The 19,728-nt window shown below is 40.3% G+C and overlaps 1 long non-coding RNA gene across 2 annotated transcripts in view; it reads left to right on the forward strand.

Annotated features, from left to right (window-relative positions):
* Window positions 1–19,728, forward strand: part of LOC105934285 — a 55,681-nt gene that overhangs the window by 31,371 nt on the left and 4,582 nt on the right. Inside the window, exons 3-4 of one of the 2 annotated variants that reach the window (XR_004932242.1) lie at window positions 1,865–2,055; window positions 7,104–8,032. This is a non-coding gene — a long non-coding RNA (uncharacterized LOC105934285). Of the gene's footprint in view, window positions 1–1,864; window positions 2,056–7,103; window positions 8,033–19,728 lie in introns of those variants that run through there. The other variant, XR_004932243.1, reaches the window with a different exon arrangement.

Genomic DNA, 19,728 nt, shown 5'->3' on the forward strand with positions numbered 1-19,728 from the left:
ACGGAACCAAGAAAATGTGACACGCAGTAACGATGTTCAATATGGCAGTCACGCTATTATTTAAGACACAATCAGATATCAAAGCGTACAATGTTAACGTCTTTGGGCTTCGGTTCACTATAGACTCCAGATATGAACATACTAAAGGGATTCAATAGATAAACAAAACTTGCATCTGACTGGAAATGTGTGAACTCCTAGTATAAAGCAGAAATACTAGGAGTATTTACCACATTACGGTATTTACATAAAAATGTAAAAAAACAAAACAAAAAAAAAAAACCCTGCAAAACATGATCTAACTGCTTTCCTTTAAAGTAAAAAAGTCACAATTATTCATCCGGAAGTATAACTCAACAACCACATTTTCTTCTGCATAGTGAGGATAAACAAGTAGGTGGCAGTGGGCAGCAACAGGTGAGGAAAAGGGTTTTCAGAGCGATACCATAAAGCTGGAGAAAAAACACCAATCCCTCTGGCAGCCTCTCTGGCTTCACATTAAAAGGACTTAATTCCACAGGAACAGGATGGCTTACGGCTGAAGCTGCAGTTACATCTTCAGCTAATAGATGTCTGTCATCCAAGCCCTCCTTTGAACCAAATGTTTAAAGTCTCCCTGATGAGCCCCGTAAACACCCCGGAGGAGCTGCAGAGATCCACTGCTCAGGTGGGGAAATCTGTCGACAACACAACTAATAGTTTGCAATCTCCAAATCTAAGGCAGTTTTGAAAGAAAGGGCATCAGAAGTTCAATCTGCAGTTTGCCAAAGGCCGTACAGGGGGCTCAGCAAAGATGTAGAGGAAGGGGAGCCGGTCAGATGAAGGCTAAAACGAATCCCTTTGGCCTGCATGTTAAACATTTCATGTTGAGGAAAACTGCTGCTCCACGTCACCCTGAACACATCCCCTGCCCAGCTAAACACAGATGTTGTTGGGATAAATGGAGCTGAATAAAGGGAGAAGGGCTGTTAGAGTCTGCAAAAGACACAATGCTTAAAACTCTGAGAAAATAGGTTGATCCTTTTAACTATCAGTGCACTTGTAAATAGTTATTATATATTAGTTTTTAAGACAAAAAGCAATTTTGTTTTTCAATTTAATTTGTAGTTTTGACTAAAAGCTCTTCTGGGCTAGCAGGTTGGGATTTCACATTTGCAATTTTCGTTGCGATACATTACTTAAAGCTACTAGTCGGGTTTTCTGTAAAGGCAAACTCACTTTACATGTTGTCCGGTTTTATTGCGATCTCTTGAAATGTTTTTTTTTCACCAGATCTGCACTCCTGAAAGCAAGTGGAGTGCATGTGCCCAAGCCTGTGCTGGCATAACTGGAGGTCTACTACTACTGGGTGGGGTTTTCAAGGACCCCCCAGTGTATTCCAAGCACTCTTTACTACCTTTTCAGGCCTGATCAAGTTTAGCAATGTTGCCATAAAGTCACATAATGAGCCAAAAAAAACAGACTTGCACACGCTTTAGGAAATATGGCCATTTATGTATAAGGACTCTGACTCAAAGCCCTAAAAAAGTCCCTGCAGCCTTTTAAAATTCAGAATAAGACCTTTCTTGTCTTTCTTTCTTTTGGTGGAATTCTTGCTTTATAAATATATTATATTATTTATATTATAAAATATAAATATATTCTCGGGGCGCTGCATACGCCATATGGATATCAGATCAATGAGACGATCTGTAAACTCTGCAGTGAGTTAGTTTGCAGAGTGAAGGAGGAGAAAATAACTCATATTTAGCTTGGAGTGAACATTTTTTAAGGATTTTAAATAGAATGAACAACTTTTACCCCTGTGTAGTGTTGCATTTTGTGATTTGTATCTGTTACATACCTTTGACTCTTCTGTCTTCAGACATGCACGTTGACTTGGTGGTGCGGCAGGTCTGGGTGGATCTTCGGAGGTCGTGACCCTTCCGCACCATGAGCAGGACAAACAGGACTGAGGAGGTCCAACGACACAAGGAATGTGCCCTTTGTTTTGCTTCTGCTACACCTTACCTTAGAATCCACGCAAGGAACCTTGATGCTGGGGGGGAAAAAGAGGTAAAGGCTCAGGAAACTCTGCTTTAAACTCATTACCTTGGTGGTCAGTGTTTTACAAAGTGCTGGAAGTGTGATTTATTTTTAAGGTCTCACTCGAGCATATATTGGTTTTGTCGTCCACAAGCACTTTGTCTGCATTATCTGTCCGTCCCCCACAATGTATTATCACCCCGCGACTGGTTCAATGTGGAACTGATTGTTTCTGTAAGGAAAAAGAAAAAAAACAACATAATAAAGTGAATGATTAAGAGGGTGTCGGCTTGTAAGCCTTTATTGGGTGTCAGCTCCCCTTCCTCCTCTGCTCCTCCTGGCTCACAGCGAGAGAGCAGCAGTGGCAGACAAATTGGGAGGACTGGTTTTTGTGCAAAGCTGCAGCACTCCTAGTGGTGGAAACGCAGAATTGAGACTTAATGTCTGTAAGACCAATGCAAGTACAGCAATATCTATCTATCTATCTATCTATCTATATATATATATATATATATATATATATATATATATATATATATATATATATATATATGTGTGTGTGTGTGTGTGTGTGTGTATATACTGTTTTTTAGTAGATGGCCAGCAGATTTTTATGTAAAACATGCAGGTTAATGATACCATGCACTCTGGTAATGTCCCTGAGGTCTTTAGGAAAGAAACAGGCCCACAGAATCACAGATCCTCCGCTGTACCTTACACCGGCTTGGGGTTCTTTTCCTCATTTTTATCTTTTGATACGTGGTATTTTGTTGCTCAAAAATCTAATTTTAGTCTAATGTGAACCAAAAGTGATATCCCAATTAAAGCCTCAATATGATTTAGGGGAGCATACATTTAAAATTGTTTAATTTTTTTCCCCCTGGAATTCCTCCCAAACACCTGGTTGGCATAGAGATAAAATATAATAAACATGATGGAGACTCAGAGCCCAAAATGTCACTCTATTCAAACAGTCAGCTTTGGATTTTTTTTAAATATTTTTTTATCTCCTGTATCAGTCGGATCATTGTCAGTGGTGGCAAAATATGTATAGGTCCAGGCCAATTGGCCAGTAGCTGAAAAGAAGTCTTTGTGTAACAACATATTTATACCTAAGGAAAATAAAAATAAATGTGTTAATGATTAAAGGTTCCCATGAAATCTGATCAACCTAAAAAAAAATAAATCGAAATAAAAAAGCCTTGTTGTTTGGGGTACCTCCAAATGCTTCAATTAAATGTTGGATTCTTTAGTGTTCTCCATGTTAGATTATGCCACTGCAACAAAAGAGAGGTTTTGTTTTGTTACATCTTTACCTGGGGTGCCTGTACGGCGCCCGCACAAGAGGAAGACATGACTTCTGACTGAACTCAGCTAGTATATTCCACAATTTCTTGGTGTTACGTTTCTGCGCTGACAGTGATACTTGTGTGTTTTTGTCACAAACGCTTGAGGCCAGGCACACTGGAAGCATACGCGACCGCGTCTACACACAACAACGTTCGTCACTTGTTTGACCCTCCTTTTATGTATGAAACAAAGTGCATGATTTGTAAATGTCAGTGGAAAATGCGTGCCAACAGAGGCTCCGCAGAACTGTCGTGTTGTATGACAATAAAGGACGCGCATAACTGGAAGGCAGGCCGGAAACAGCCATGTGAGGGCCAAACAAACAGCGAAACCCACCGGTCGCCAAACCAGACTGTCGCCACCTCCATCTTCTTTCAAAGGCGCTCAAGGTGGCCAGGATACGGTCCCAATGAGAAACCTGCGTACGCTTACGATGGACGCGAAGATTCTCTTTATTTTGGGCCTTCAAAGACATTTCCAAACAGTTTTTTTTCTCAGTTAAACAACAAAGGATAATTCTTCTGATTTAGTATTAAGTGCATATGATTGAATCTATTGTTAGCTGCTTTTTGTGGCCATCAACTAACTCCTTGCACAATTCCGGCTGTGCATCTGCCTGCTCTTATCATAACAATTTGCCGGGTTCAATAATGTTTTAGCAAAATGTTAAAGTGAGGAAAAAACAATCCACTAATGACAAATGTTATCTGGAATTCCCATTTCCTAATTCTAAGCCAGTCCTCGGTTGGTGCACTGGTTTGTTGGTGCATGTCGGATTTAACAAAGACGAGCTGCCCATGCCATTGTGCAGCAAAGCATCCCCGAACCATTACACTTCCACCTCCGTGCTTCGCAGTTGTGTATGAGGCCATTTTCCAGCCATGCTGCATTTGGTTCAAAACACGTCCTCTATTCAGTTGTCCAAAGAATCAAATTGTAAAGTACTCCAGAATGTTATTCCAGAAGTCCTGGTCTTTGTGTAAGTTTTATCTGGCAAACTTTGATCTAGTCTTCATGTTTTTTTTCAGCAAAGGTTTCCGTCTTGCACATGCTCCGTAAACGTTAAACTCTCCTGTACATGGCATGGACTATTAACAGTTTGCAGAAACCATGAACAGTCTGTAGGTCATGTGATGAATCTTTGGGTGTTTTGGAGACTTCTTTTAGCGTGTTGCGGTCTGCTGTCAGGGTTAGGGCTTAGACAGCCAGAGCTGGGCATGATGGTTGTCTTGAATGCTCTGGACCTATACACTACTTTCTGCACAGTGAAGTGGCTAATTTCAGATTCTTTCTATACCTTTTTAAACTTCTTACCAAACCCACATACTATTTCAATTTCCTTTCTAAAGGCCTCCAGACAGCTCATTTTCAACCTATCCACGGTGTTCCCTCTAAATTTTTTTTTACGGTCAGGAGCACACTAAATTAAATGTGTGAGGGATAAACGGGGCAAGCCTCATTTATAATGCCGGGTAATGATGATCTAATGATGTGTGCCTGGAGTGATAAGCCTATGTGTGATTTCTATCATTTTATGTGGTAATAAATACAGGGGTGCCACAATTTATTTCTCAAGAACAGTTTTTTCTTTTCCAAATAAAGTTTTACAGGAAAAACTTCCGTTATTCCCCCCGTTTTGGTTGTTTATGTATGTTACTTTAATTTATCAGTATTGTAGAGATTAATATTAACATTTTTTTTTTTTTTTTTTTTACTGGAAACCTGTCCAGGGTGTACCCTGGCTCTAACCAAACGACAGCTGAAGGTACAAGCTCCCCCACGACCCTGCATAGGAGGATAAGCGGGTAGAAATGAGTGATAGATATGTATAATGTTAGAATATGATGGAAAATCCTCCTAGCTGTCACATGTGGACATAAGAAATTTACACATTGAGATTCAAGCCAGTGTCCCCAGTTTTTGTTGCATCATCATTACAACCGAAGATGTTTAAAACATCTTTAAAAAACAAACAAATGATTACTATGTCTGAAATTTTTCTGGTACTACAGGCTTTTGAGCTATACTTGAAAAAAGTGTAGATAAATCACTTAGTTTACTGGGATATGACCAAAACTATCTCATATTTTAAAAACATTTCATTTACTTTTCATGATGAGGGTAGATCTCCCCCCCCCCCCTCTTACAGGAAAGCAAAATCTGTAGCGGACCGTGACTTTGGCATATACCGTCAGCTGAGGCTATACGCGACAAATAGCACGGGGAACGGTCTCCCTGCAATATAGAGTTCACCACCGGGTCAAAAGTGTCACCACATACATCACAGCTGTAGCAGAACGGCACACACAGTTCCCATGGAGATCGGCCATATTTCCCCCCCTGCTGTGCAAAGCCAAAGAGAAGTGGGTGGGTGCCAACATGCACCAAGAGGCAAAAAGGATCGCAAGCCCAGTCTTATGTACGCGTGCATGTAAAGTCAGCGTGTTTATTTGGCCAGGCGTGCACCCGTTAATGGATGCATGTGTGCCTTCCTTGTTTGATCTGACTATCTGTGGTCCCAGCTGTGGTCTCATCAGGAGCCCCGTGCAACAATGGCTCGGTTAGCTGCTTTGGGGAGCCGCGTGGCGTGATAAAACACTCGGGATGACGGAGTCAGAAGCTCCGTCGAGCATAATCAGGCGGTGGTAGATGGGCCGGGGCTCTCAGGCTTCGGGGGCCATAAGTCTGGCGATTAAACATGCATGCGGAGAATCCTTCATCTCGTGAAGGAAACAAAAGCCGCCCTGCCCTTCCCACGTGTTCTCACATCGCCGTGGAAAAAAAGCCTGTTTCCTTGGCAACCAAACTGGCTCTCTTTGTCACGGGAATGGAGAAGGAGGAGGTGAGGAGAAATGAGGAGGAGGAGGAGGAGGAGGAGGAGGAAACGGGAGGGGCGCTGGGGTTGGAGCAGAGACATGATACTCCACTCGCTGACCTCCAGCTAACCTCTAGGTGAACATACCTCACTGGCTCCTTGGTTCCCAACGGTGGCCCGTTTAATCAACAAAGGCCATCTCTATTGCCTAAAATACAAATTTTGCAGGTGTGTTCTTGTCCAGTAATGTCTCACAGCATGGCGTGTGAGCATTTTCAAGGCGTATTAGTCAAACAGCTGGAAACCAAATAAACAAAGTTTTGGCCAAAGATGTTAAATTCTGTTGCAAATTTACATCAAGTCAAAAACATTACACACGTCCACCTTGTCCAAGTTTGACATGCTGCAAGAAACTGTGGTTCTCAAATACATCTACAGAGCTGCGAAAGTGTTTTCCTCCTTTTAGTCAAAACCTAAAAAATTCTAATTGTCAAACAAATTTTAATATGAGACCTACATTATCTGAGCAAATACCCCCACTCAAAAAAACAACAACAAAAAAAACAAAAACTAAACAACTAAGATTTGAACTCATGATTTCTCTTGTTAATGGAAAAAGCTAAATGGGCTTGGCCCTGCTAAAAATAAGTTACCTTAACTTAATAAATGGCTGTGCCACCCTTGGCAGCAACAACTACTGTTAAGCTTTGCGATAGCTGGAAATTAGTGTTTCACGTCACTGTGCAGGAATTGTGTCTACTCTTCCTTGCAGACTGGTTTCACTGCAGCCATATTGTGGGGATTTCAAGCAGGAGGAGCCTGTTTAGGGTTACGCTGCAGCACCTATGTTATCTTGTTTAACTCTGGGCCTTGACCAGGCTGCTCATTGAATTTTCTGTTTTTCATATCACAGACGAACCTTCTGGGAAGCTTCAGCTCATTGTCCTGCTGTACCAACCAGTTGCACCGGGGCTTTAATCATCCTCGCAGAGAAAGGCAGCAGAATTCATGGATCCATCGATTAAGGCCAGTCGTCAAGGTCCTGAAGAAGCTCCAGACCGTCACACCACCTCCACCCTTTTGACTGTCGGTATGATTTCTCTTTCTGAAATACTATGTCGGTTTTACTCCAGATGTTCCAGCACGCGCACCTTCCAAAAACTTCCTCTTTTGTTGCACCAGTTTAGCTAAAAGTTTTGGTGACGGTCAATATTTGTTTTGACAGATGTGGGGTGGGCTTTGTGTTCTCTTTGGTCAGCAGTAGCTATGGTCATCTAGCTCTACCACTCTCACTGATTTTGCCCAGTCTCTCCCTTATTGTTGAGTCGTAACCTCTGGGTTTAACCGGGGCAGGTGCAGTTTGCAGCACCTCAGATGTCGTTCTGGGTTCTTTAGTGACTTCCTGGACGAGGAGTAATTTTGAAAGACTGCCCACTCCTGGAAAGGTTCATCACTGTTCAGTGATTTCTCTTTTTGTGGATAATGGTTCTCACCGTGGTTTGCCAGAGTCCCTGAACCTTAGAAATGGCTTTGGATCCCCTTCTAGGCCGTTAGATGTCAGTGACCTGGTTTCTGCACTTCTTTTGATCACAGAAGTTTTGGTTTTTGAGATATTTTAACCCTCTTTCTTGCTGTTAGGGTTTATTTGACAGATTGCTAGATACCATAGGTCTGGCTAGAGAAACTAAACTCGTCTTTTTAAAAGTGGAGTTATAACAGTTAATCTGTCATTTAACACAGGGTCAGGTGGTTTTGGATAGTTTTAACAATTAATAAATTAAATCACAATTTGAAAACTGTATTTTGCGTTAAGTTAGATTACCATTATCTGGTGATATATATATATATATATATATATATATATATATATATATATATATATATATATATATATATATATATATATATATATATATATTCAGCACCACATTTGTCTTTGGAGTAGTTTTTGATATAAGGAATGATCCATCTGCTTGATCGTAATGTTCTTGCTTATGCCTATCAGCTCAGCTTTGCAGCTCAGATGACAATGGAAAACATACTTGACACCAAACTGTCTTCTGAGAACCAATCCTGGTACCACCAGAGGTACATGTACCACAGATTGAGAACCTAGGGGTGTGGGGAACACATCTGGAACAATCACGACTCCAGCTTTCATAATGCAAAAAAAGGATAGACAGCATAATGTGCTCATTACCAACATTTTTATTTATTAGAAAGCTGTGAAGTTTTCAGGAGGCTCTTGGAAAGTCTAGGAAGGTAATAAAATGTATCTTTAGAAGGTTTCCAGTCTAGATAAGCATGGGGAAAAGTGAGTGTAGAAGTGTCTTGCATAAATATGTGTATATTGTGTGTTGTATTTTAAGTGCTTTAGAAATAAATATGGTATAAAGATTGTCTCTAGCCTTTACTCTTTCTTCTATTACCTAGAAGGTAATAAATCCTAAAGCAATCAAAGAAAAATAACTTTCGCAAAAATCAAAGTTAAAAACAATGATTTCCATTTAAATAACAAATGTTAACTATGCTTTGCCAGTTCACAACAATTTTAACAAATGATATAGGATTATTAAAGGTCTCGAGCTGAGCTGTAAAACTCTAGGTTTAAGGGCAGCCTGCTGAAGAGGCGGTTATTAGTCTATTGATGCACCCATCTTGGATTCGAATCCCGATCTTGACACCTTTGCTGCGTGTTAACCCCCTCTTTTTCTGCCTGTTTCCTGTCTGATAGTTAAGTATAAAGGCCACTAGTGCCACAAAAGAAATCTTACAATAAAGTATTAAAGAAAACTGTCTTTAGTGCAACATAATCATGGTTTAAAAAATCTCAGTATTATAAATTCTGAACAAAATTGCACCAAAAATGATAAAATAGCCAAATGTTTATGAAAATTGGTGTAATAATTCAGAAATCTGAGTTTGGAAGGGTATGGAAATTTGAAGTGAAAAATTGTAGGAACCCAGTCTTCAAGATGAATTTTTATGAAGCAAAAATAACAAAATAACGGGTTGAGGTTCAAAACCATTTGTATAAAGAAAACCTGCATTTTTATGAAATCCAATTAACTAAAAGAAATGTGCCCCAGTTACAGGGGGTTCAGTTATGGGATACGTTTAATGATGAATTGAAAACATTTACAAATCGACCAAGATTTAAAATCACAAAGAAAAAATAAACGATCCCCATGAAAGTGAGAGGTACGTTTTAAGAGCTGATTTCTTTTTCATTTGCATTTGTCTTTACATGAATTACTGAATGTAGACAAATACAAGACTTTTAATCTTTTTTGTTGCGTAAATGATCTGTCTTTTAAAATGTGTTTTTTTTTTTTTGGTCACTTTGGGTTTATGCACTATAATAAGATTCCGTGTGTTTTGACAAATGCTCTGAAAAAGACAATACATTTACAAAAAGCAACAAAATAAAATAAAAAATGTATTTTTTATATAAGTGAAAGGCAACCGGATCCCTTTCTTGGAATGTCAGACTTCCTTCACTTGTCATATTATCCCAAAAAACCCAAAAGCCCTTTCTTCTACTGCCCCCAGTGGCAGCGGGTGGCGCCTGCAAAGGTGAGACAGAGGCAGGAGAAAAAAAAAAAAAAGGGCAAAGTGATAGAGAAATGACTCAAAGCGGGGAAATGGAGGATGCCGTTCCAAAAGGCATGGTGGTGGGGGAAAAAGACAATGGCTTGTTAAGGCAGGCAGCCAGACAAAGAGAGGAAGGGGAGACAAAGTGAGACGGCGCTTTTATGTCGACCCACAGCGGCTCACATTGAACCAGGCTGGCGCTGTAGCTTCAACGTTAACGCTGCGTTTCCCTAATGGCCTTAATGACATATGGAGCACAGATTGCAGCAGAAGCTGGTTCACTTTGAAAACCGCTGTCGCCTCCCTCAGGGCGTCGCAGGCAGAACATTAAGGAGACGTTGCGACCGAGTGTACGGGTCACGTCTGCTAATGGTTTCTAAATTATAATTGAAAGATGTTTTAATGACACAGAAGGTTTTTTTTTTTCTTTTCTTTTATGTGACAGAACAGGGTTCTCAACAGGTGTATTCCTCTCCTTTTTGATCCCTAAAAAGGACAAAAAAACACACTTCTGAAATGATCTTTATCTCAAAGCCTTGATTGGCGTCCGTCCACGGATTCTTGTGTCTGGGCCGCACGATATCGCCTCGTGGCGCATCAGCCGCCATTTTGTTTCAATCTGTTCCCATCAGCGATATCTCCCGTAGTCCATCCACTTTTCACTCGCCGTCTGGCCGTCATCTTCTCCCTGATTGTTACCGATTATATCAGGGCGCCTTTAAGGTGTTTGTCAGGCAGGTGGAGAATGGAGCTGACGGGCTTTAAAGCATCGCGCCGCAAATGCTTACCGCCGCAAACAGACGGGATCAGATTTGATCGTCGGAGGCAAATAAAATGTGTTTAGAAAGAGAAGCAAGTTTGTTCTCCTGCGTGTCTTTCTGGGAGACCAAAACATAAACTGCATTTAAGCATTTGCATGATCACTTAGCGACCTGCCCCGGCTCGATTCGATGCCGCCGGATTATTTCCATGTTCAGAACCTCGCATCCCCGCCGCCATTCTTACTTCTCCGTTTCTGTTTCCCATGTGTGTCTCTCTGAAACACAGGAGAAGGCAACACTGCCTCTTTTGGCAAAATGAGGCAAATGTGTTCATCTCTGGCAGATGAATGATGTCAAACAGACATATTTATATTCATTTAGGAGCGAAGAGGAGGAGAACCCATCTGTAACAGATGTGAAAGGAGCCGCTACACGTGAGCGTGCGCGCCGAGGTGTGTGTCTACGTGGGAGTGTGCGGAGGGTGCGTGTTGGAGCATGTGTTCCAAGGTATCCATCGTTTGTGATAAATGAATCATGCTTTTGTGTGGGATGATTCCAAGTTTGCTGGTGTGTGTGTGTGTGTGTGAGAGAGTGTCTGCGTGCGAGCGAGGTCATTCCCCGGTCACTTGTTCAGGCTGTGTGATGAATGAAGAGGAGAGGTGCCTGCGAAGCCGGGGAGATTTGGGAGAAACATTGTTCCGCCGGGTTAAAAATGGTCTTGTGTTGTGCCAGAGGCTGAGGGAATGTTGCTAAAAAAAAAAAAAAAAAAAAAGAAAAAAAGTAAGACTGCCATTTAAGTGGATGTTCATTATAACCGGGGTTTAATATCAATCTCACCAAAGTAATAAACTGGTGAAATATGATGATTTGTCATCAGGCGGCACGGAGTTGCTCAATTAGAGGTTTCCCATGTAAATAAGTGTCTAAAAGTTGCCCCTTACTTCGTTCCTGCAGGAAAACAAGCGGTGGAAGCGTCTGTGTTTGGTTTGCGTCGCAGACCGCGAGAGCGTGAAAGACATGTGCCCGAGCAGGGAAGTATCAGGTTGTAGTAGACAGGAAGTACGTGGACCAAACAGGAAGGACTTTAGGGCAGAGAAGGCTATGAAGGCTGGCAGCTTTCACAGCCGCTGGCATCTGTCAACGCAGGCAAAAAAAAAAAAAAAAAAAAGTAGATGCAAATGACTGCATGAGTGTCTAAAATATATTCTGTCAAACATGTGGGCTATGACTATATTCATCATTTTCTAAAAAAAAAAAAAAAAAAAAAGGCAAATATTCTGATAAATCTAGAGCAATATAAAACTAAATGAATGCATAAGAGAGTGAAATTATAACTAAAAAGCAAGTAAAACGCTGGCTTCAGTGAGTGCTGGTCGTTTTGCCTCTCTGCCTTCGCAGTTTTTGAAGCTTCGCACTTGATTATTTTTTCCTAGACATTTTCTACCAACCTTAGGGTAAATTCATAGCCGCTATAAAAACGGATCATTTAAAGTACGTTTCAACAATCTGCCATCGATAACGTAGAGTTGTGACTCAGATAAATAACATCCAGCAGAAGGAGGACTCTGACTCACTTTGCTATGATTATGCATCATTAATCTGTTCTATCCCATTAGAGCTACCTGGTCTATTTGGGGATCCGAACCACAATTAACTGATATAGGATGTAATAGGCACGTTTTAAGGAACTAATATACAATTGAATTATTTGTGAGGTTTTATAACCGCAGGGTACTGCATGGCTTAGTGGTTAAATGAGTAAAAGCCACTTGTACCCCAAAACGTAAAAAAATATACACACTACAAAAAAGTACAAACCACAAAAAATAACAGACTAATACCGAACTGTTTAAGTATAACAATTTATGGGTAGAAAAGACGGATACAATACTATCAAATTCGATACCAATAATAAGGAAAATACTGTACAGCATTTTTTGACACCCAAGCCAAACATCTTTTCAAGGCACAGGGTTATTAATTGTTAAGAGCAAAATATATAATTAATTACAATCTGACTTTTTTTTACTTCTTTAATTAGGGCAAAACCAATAAGTAGGGTACAACTTAGCCCTTGTTAAGAGAATTTAATAATGTATCTGTCACTCCCCTGGTTTGGCAAAGCAGTAGATAAGATAGCACTTAGAATAAGGGTTAATATCCTCTGTGAAAGTATGTGCCTTTGATTCAGTGATATATTTGCATCATTATTTGTTATATATATTTCATTTCATGATAATTGCTTACCTTTAGGGTGCCATTTGCCTGTTGATTTGTTGTTGATACAAATAAATGTTACTACTGATAGACAAGTAAAGAATCTTTCCAATTTAAAATAAATTGCTTCAAAATGAACATGGAGCTGGTGCATGCAAAGCATTTTTATAGTGTAAACAATGACCTGGCAATGCAAATATATTCAGCAGCAGCCCTGTACGATTTCTGCCTTTTTAGTAATTTTGCATCATTAACAAATGCAGGGAGTGGTGACCTAGTGGTTAGAGCATTGTGCTTGTTTCCAGGAGGTTCAGCTCCCACAGACTGCCTCTCTGGGTCCCTGAGCAAGGCCCTTAGCCCCAGAATGCTCCGTGGCAGCCTTTCTAATAAGTTCTTTCAATTGTGCTGTTCAGCTTAACTTTAAATGTAGCTTTTTATTCATGACATTTAATCTTGTGTGTAAGTCTGGTGCCTTCAGTCTACTTGTTTTTGCCACTGTCACGCATAGATTTCCCCACTCTAGGACACTAAATGTATTTCTATTCTATTCAGCTTTCTCTATCATAGGCTGTATGTTGCATCACTACATGCAATCTCTCTGGGTTTTAATTCTGGTAGCCTCTCTCACCCACAGAAGGTCCATTTGTTTTGATCCTGTTATAAATGACGTCATAGATATTAAATTTTACTCAGTGTAATATATTCACATTATTTTTTCTTTTGCATGGTGACATCTCAATGCTAGTGCAATGGCGGAGAGAGCCAATATATGCATTTAGCACAACTTCCCTATAAGTTGCACAAGGAGCGTCAATGAAAATTCTGCTCAAGCACTGCTGCCAACCCCTCAGCAAAGATAGCTATTGTTATTGGCTGTCTTAAAAGTCGCCAAATGACGTCATCACCAAATTTGCATGTTTATTAATCCACTTGTGATTCAGGCTGTAGGAAAGAGAAGCTTTTGGCAAGACAAAAACGGGATTAAAAACACACTTTTGGAACTGCAAATGAACTTTATGAAATAATTTATGAATTTGTAATACATTGCCTGCATCCCAGCTTCATACATCAAATTTACCCAAAAGGACAGTTATCAGAGGTACACAGTGAACCAGGTGAATAAGTGATTCAAGCTGTGCATGAATCAAATTCATGGAACTATTTTAGAGCAACAGTTTCACAGGAAAAAATGTGTAGATTAAAAACGATATTCACATTTTATTTATATCCCGCTTTGTAAAGCGGGGCTTTCAGGACAAGGCAGCTACAGCTACGTGTGTGTGTGTGCGCGCGTGTGCGTGTGTGACACAGACAGCGCTTGGAAACGATGAGGGCAGCACTCGCTGCTGCCTTAAGGAGGGTAACTGCAGATCGATCGGTGAAGTCGCTAAAGTCACCAATAACAGAAAAAAGTCACCAGTCAAAGTTGCTGTAGGGGTCTGAAAAGATGTTAAATATAGCAAGATAATCACTAAATAGGCAACAATGTGGTCATGGATCCTTACATTGCCTGCTGGTGGTGGGTAAAACACGCCAGACAAAACATACGGCACAAAAAAAAAAAGCCACAACTACAGAACAAAGTGCATTCAATTTTTAGTCTAACGGCAATAATTACTGTCAAACTAACATAAAAGTAGCACACAGCACTGCAGGACGGTCTGCTAGCTCTTACAGTAACAGCATCAATTGTCGTCGTCTTGCTTTCTGATAGGTAGCTACTGCTGGCAGATAAACAATGTTTATGTCTGCTGATCACATCTGGGGCCAAAGTCCTTGTCACGCTCAAAAGGGACTAATTAAACCCTATCAGGATGAACACTTCAAATATATTCTTATTTGAAGACAAATATATGTGTTTTTGTGTTTTCTTTTTCTGATCATAACATGTGACTAGGCCCATTTAAGGTACCAGCTCCCTCTGCATCCCAGCATCTCTCTTGTTAGCAAACCAACAGTTGTCAGATTCAGTTCTTTTAACGGTATTCCAAACATGGGCCCCTGGTTAAAGCATACATCTAATGGTAAATCTGCTAATAGGGAACCCACTCCCAAAAAAAACCAACACCAGGCAGAATCAGCGCTGGTGGCGGTGATTGATATCGGGAATGACCCAAATCCTCCTTATCGTATGAATTAACTTCAGAACATACATACAACATTTGTTACCTCGTGTGCAGAGGCTCTTTTTTTATTGCAAACAAAGAACATACAAGAACAACATAGAGTATTAATAATTACAAACAGATACAACATGAAAGGACTTTACAGAACATAGCACAATTATTTTACAATGTCAAAATCAAATCTGTGCTCGAGGGTTGCAATTCTTTAAGGCCAGATGTGATGTGAATGTCTTCAGCATTTGAGCTGAATTTTAAGGATTCTATATAGATATTAATAGAAGATGATCAAATCTGGAAATTAGGTTTTTGTTGTAAATGTTCGGAGGTGTGAATATGCTATTTGCAAAGGCTCTTTATGCTGCAACATTCACACCTGGGTTAGCATCGTTAGCAGTGAGCTAACGACTAAACGTGGTTTAAAGCTCGTCTAATAACAAAGTATGTAAATATGATCAGTGATGAACTGTATTCCCAATCAATCTAACAATCAGTAAACGCCCTTAAAAGAGTAAACATGTGTATAGGAGAAAACTCAAACCCGAAAAGGGCAATATTCAATAGATGAGCCTCTGCTCAAGCATGTAGTGACAGAGGAAGAAGTGGCTTGCTCTTTACTATGGCTCACGCCCTGCTGGTCGCCTGTGGTAACTACATCTGCTGAAACAAGACCTGACATTTAGTAATCCCAAACTATTGACAGACACACTGTAAATGTAAACAGCAACAATCAAGTGTGCAATGCATACAGAATACAGATATGATCACTTTTAAATCCATCACAATGTTTTATTTATACCTCATGGCAAAAGGAGATCATGGATCACAAATTCAGCACAGATATGTTTTACTTAAACGTTTCTTGTAAAAAATGTCCTAAATCTAAACTTCAAAAAAGAAATTAATTTTTTTTCTTTAGCCTATTTTGATTTTCCCCCACTAAATAAATATACTGAACTTAGAAGTTGGATTTATTTTTCAATCTACTACAGTAAAAGATACATTTTGCTTTATATTCTGATTCGTCATTTAAAAAAGGATGGTGTGTATCTATAAACATTAAAATGTAAATGTGCGATTATAGCCATGGCTAATCTCCATCTTTAGTCCCTAGACACAAATGGCAGACACATTTTATTTTTATACATCTTTACCCAGTGTGCCACTAAAGGAGGAGGTTGCTGTGTATAAAGCCTACCAGAAGTGCACATTTGAGGCCAGCGCAAAGCTGGAGATAATGGCTTTGTAACTGTGTTGTAACCAAAATAATGGGTGTAAGGTCGCAAACATTTGTTACCACCCTAGGCCTGGTGGAGGTCAGCTCTTCTCCGCGAAACGCCATTGTGATTTAGGTGTGTCTGTTTCTGTGAGAATCCGTGCACGGGTCAGTGTGATCAGGCGAAAGTGCACTGCGGGATCGATGTTCACACACCTCGTCCTAAATTATTCATCCTGTCAGCTGCCCTGTCCAGTGCTGCCGTGGAAACCGCTGACCAAGAGCTTTTCCCTCATCCCCACGGATTCACCTCTTCATCCCATCCTCAGCCCCTCACTTCCTCCTGGAGCTCGCTCGCTCATTATCTCTTCCCTGATTCGTTCATTTACGGCCCTCTTTCTCAGGACTCCAATCTTTTCATCCGTCTTTCTTCTACTCCCATTATTCAGTATATCAGTCTTCCTCATTAGTCCCAAATTCCCTGCGACTCCACTTAGTTTTTTCTCTCCCACCCTTTCTTTCCGTCCAAGTCTTTCTCTTTGGCTAACCCTGTGTTGCTGACTAAGACGATAATGCGTTGGCCTGGGTACGGTGTTTATGTTTGTGTCTTTGAAGTCTGCCCCAGTGGCCTTTGGAAGACAGCCATAATCCCGGTGAACTGCCAGAGGTTGTTCCGGGTGCCGCGTGCGTCTGGTCGTCCTCGTACATTTGTGACTACACGTGTGCATGTGATGAACTGAGAGTGCAGTGTGTGTGTGTCTGTGTGTGTCTGTGTGTGTGTGTGTGTGTGTGTGTTAGTCAGTAACTGTGACATGGCTCATACATCATGGCCAGAGCCCGTTTGATTACAAGCGGAGGGGCCCGGTGATTAATCGGTGGATTCAGCTTCCTGGCCCGAGTTGTGACATCCGGTCACAGAGCATCTGTACTGACACACACCCCCAGCCCTGCAGAACCGGCACCAATATACCCCTATAACACCTACTTCTTTACACTTACACCCACACATACACAAATACCCCCTGCCTTCTTCTGACTTCCAAACCGGCAGTCTATTTCCTTCTGCCGTCTCCCTCTTCCACACGCACCCTTCTTCCTGTTATATCTCACCCTCTGCATCCCATTATACACCGCCTCTTTACTTCTTCCACCTTCTCACTAAACATTTTTACCACGTTGCACTTTACGTCTCATCATGCTAGTCTCCAATCAACTTTCCTTTTTCAATTTAGTTGGTTGAACCCATAAATCCATCCATCCACCCATCTCCCATACCTGCTCATCCATTCAGGATCAAAGGGGGGTTGAGCCGATCACCAGTGGTCGTTTTTCCAAGAATCGGGGTACATGTCTGTTTGGGGTGCCAGTCCATCACAGGGCAACATAGAGACACAGGAAACACAACCATTCACTCGTATACTCATACCTAAAGGCAGTCCAATTAAAGGATGTGGTGGTGGCACAGGGGTAGTGGACACAACCCATTTAAGGGGCTCTCAGTCCTTAACATGGCCGTCCTGTGCTTGAATCCAGGCCCATGGACCTCTGCTGCATGTTTAACCCCTACTCTCCCGACCCCATTTCCTGTCAGCCTACTGTCAAATAAAGGCCACTAGAGCCACAAAGTAAAAGAATAAAAAGGAAGACCAATTAAACTAACAGTCATGTTTGGGAGGAAACCTGGAGCACTTGGAGAGAAGCCATGTAACACGGGGAGAATAGGAAAACTCCATGCAGAAAGACCCTAGGCCTGGATTCTCAAGACCCTCATGCTGCAGGCCAACAGTGCTTCATACTGCATCGCTATGCAGCACCCGCAAATACGCTTCCACTTAGTATGATACATTCCCCAACACAGGAACGTACACATGCAAACTTGCTTCACTTAGTACTACGTAAAAAGTATCCTTTGTATTCAGTTCCAGCTTCTTATGCTTTCTTGAAAATGTCAAAATGGTCCTTAAACTGTTTCAGAACAGGGGTTGGGCTTACAGCCTGAGTTTATACATTAATCTAAAAATACTACAAGAAAGCATCTCTCTCGTAAAGTTTGAATTCCCGACATGTGGAATGCACTTTCCCATGCTGCCATGTATGTTTGAATGGTATAAAACGTTTTTTTATTTATATAAAAACATCCAGTTCTGCTACATCTGTGATGTGATATTTACCTAAAACACTGTATCTTACTATGCCACAAAAATACAAGCCAGAAACACAATCGTGTGTTGGAGATAAAATATTCAAAGACAATTGGAGTCTAAACTTTGCTTTGCAAAATTAATATTAAGTAATTAATATTGAGTACACTAATATTGAGTACACTAATATAGAGCGGATGTTTTTTTTTATGGATTATGCAGAATACACCAATGGCACAGTACATTGCTTGAGGACTCGCCTGCAGAGTAGATAGCCGTACAAATAATTAACCATCTTATATCAGGCTATTATTAGAGTTTCTATATTTTATTCTTTTAAAAGCTTTAATAAGTAAATTATAGGTATATATATGATTAAATATTACCTTTGCCACTTCAAAGTATTCATTAGTTATAAAATACTGGTTGGTTTCTGATGCTATTTTTCAAACCCGAAAGAAAAAGGCTTGCCCTCACAGCGACGCGGGCTGTGGGGTTGCACAGGGGGAGAAAGGTAGGCACTTCCTGGATGGGGTACAAAATGACCTCTGTGTAAACCTGATCATGACCCCATGATTGTCTTTTACATACATACATACATACATACATACATACATACATACATACATACATACATACATACATACATACATACATATTATATATATATATATATATATATATATATATATATATATATATATATATATATATATATATATATTTAAAAAGCATTAATAATGCAACTCATAACCAAACTATAGACAATATACAAGAGGTGTACTCAATCCTAATTTATTTCTTTTACAGAAAATAAATATGGGGATTCAAATAAATTCTGGTCTTCTAGGCAAGATGTATATCTCCACTTGCTCCCAGATTTTATTGAAATTGTTCATTGGAAGTCTGTTCTGAAATGTGATTTGTTCCATGGTAAATATTGACTAAATAAGATTATACCAATCATCTAGGTTTGGGGTTACAGGTCTTAGCCATCTTCTGGTGATGGATTTCCGTGCCGCTAGGCTCAACATGCCAAACAAATATTTAGTGTTTTTATCATTATCTATGGAGTACAAAGTACCAAATAGTAATTTGTCCCAGTTTAGAGCACTCTGCGAGTTTAATATTATTTTCAATTCAATTTGGATCGAGTTCCAGAGGGCTTGCATTGATGGGCATGACCAAAAGAAGTGTAAATGTTTCCCTCCCTGTGCACCACAGTTTCTCCAGCAGGTATTTAAACCAGAGTAGTGAGAACTCTGTGCTGGAGTAATAAAATATCTACAAAGGCTCTTCCAGCTAAAGCTTCTCCGTGCATTTGAACTAAAAGGACCAAGTGTCCTCTGATATGAAGTGGTTTGCTTCACTTTCCAATTTTTGTTTAATATAATTTGTGCTTACTTTTTTAAATTCCTGAAGATCTTTCTGTAGTCTTGATATTAACTTAAGACCTGAATCCTCAAGATCTTAAAAAAGATCTTTA

This window comes from Fundulus heteroclitus, chromosome 13 (genome assembly GCF_011125445.2).
Source record: "Fundulus heteroclitus isolate FHET01 chromosome 13, MU-UCD_Fhet_4.1, whole genome shotgun sequence".
Taxonomy (NCBI): Eukaryota; Metazoa; Chordata; class Actinopteri; order Cyprinodontiformes; family Fundulidae; genus Fundulus; species Fundulus heteroclitus.